This window comes from Elephantulus edwardii, unplaced genomic scaffold (assembly GCF_000299155.1).
Source record: "Elephantulus edwardii isolate Elephantulus edwardi_28Jun2011 unplaced genomic scaffold, EleEdw1.0 scaffold00070, whole genome shotgun sequence".
Taxonomy (NCBI): domain Eukaryota; kingdom Metazoa; phylum Chordata; class Mammalia; order Macroscelidea; family Macroscelididae; genus Elephantulus; species Elephantulus edwardii.
Window position 1 is genome coordinate 659,347 of NW_006399820.1, and position 1,194 is coordinate 660,540.

Below are 1,194 nucleotides of genomic sequence, written 5' to 3' on the forward strand. Positions count from 1 at the left end.
TGTAAAATAAGTAATAAGTAAATACAAAAACATTGTCAAAAATTATTGCACAGAATAAATTTATAATCTTATTTTACTATTTTGTACAGAGATCAAAAGTAATACTATTTGATAGTTTAAAAAAAATCCCAATAACATCACAAACTTAGGGGTATCAAGTTGGAACTCAGTTGTAACAAACTCTAATTGACTTTTAGAGGCTTAAAATCACATAGAAGGAGACAGTCTAGCTCTCTCCTAAGGTGTAACTGGTGAATTTGAACCACTGGAGAAGTATGGCCTTTGAGTTAGAAGCACAACTCTCTATAAACTGTGCCACCAGAGCTCTCTTATTTTATGGTAGATGAAAAGAAATTGAAAAATCTCCAGCCTTGATGTACCTGGATACCAGTAAAATAAATAAATATGTTCTATACCTCAATATTTGTAAAGGACTTTTGTAAGTGTGTGCACCACTGAATGTGAAGGAGGAGAATACAGCATAAGAGATAAGATTTCTTTAAGATGAAGAAATTTTGACAAGAAAAAAGAGAACATACTTTAAAAGCACTTGGCATGTCTCCTCACCAGGGAAGGGGTTAAAATAGCCTAGCATAGGGAACCAAGATGGCGGTGGTGGATGAAACAGCAAAAGAAGCTGGAGGAGTGGCAAGCTGCACAGAAACAGGCCATCAGAGAGACCAACGCAGCATGCAGAGACCAACACGGCACGATGCAGACAGTAGGAATTTGAGTCAGAACTTTTATTAAAATAATTTGTTTGTTTATTATTGTGTTTCTTCTGTGTGAAGAAACTGTGAGCATACAGCTGATAGGAAGACCGATTAAGGCAGAGGATGACAGCAGGAACAAGAAGAGAAACAACACTCAGCATAAATCACTATGACCTAGAAGACTGAGGGTAATAAGCAAGAAACCATGAAAATCCAACTAGCAATAGTTTTGAGAGATGACATGAAGGTGGGTTAGCCAGCAGGAGAGCTTACAGAGAAACATAACTCTTAATACAAAATAATATATTCCGAGGTTATCTAACAGTTTCCAAGGCAGAAAAGGTCAGATATTGGTTATTAGCAAAATAATTGCTCAGATGAAAGCCTGCAGAAATATAACCTCAAAGAAATATAACCTCAAAGAAACTTCTCTAGTTCTCTTTCCCATCAAGATATTATATAACAATTTATTATATATGAC

At 35.6% G+C, this 1,194-nt stretch overlaps 1 protein-coding gene across 1 annotated transcript in view; it reads left to right on the plus strand.

Moving 5' to 3' along the window:
• The window catches only part of SLC17A1 (solute carrier family 17 (organic anion transporter), member 1), a 96,524-nt gene that overhangs the window by 19,661 nt on the left and 75,669 nt on the right, over positions 1 to 1,194 (plus strand). The gene's annotated exons all lie outside the window — the stretch shown is intronic.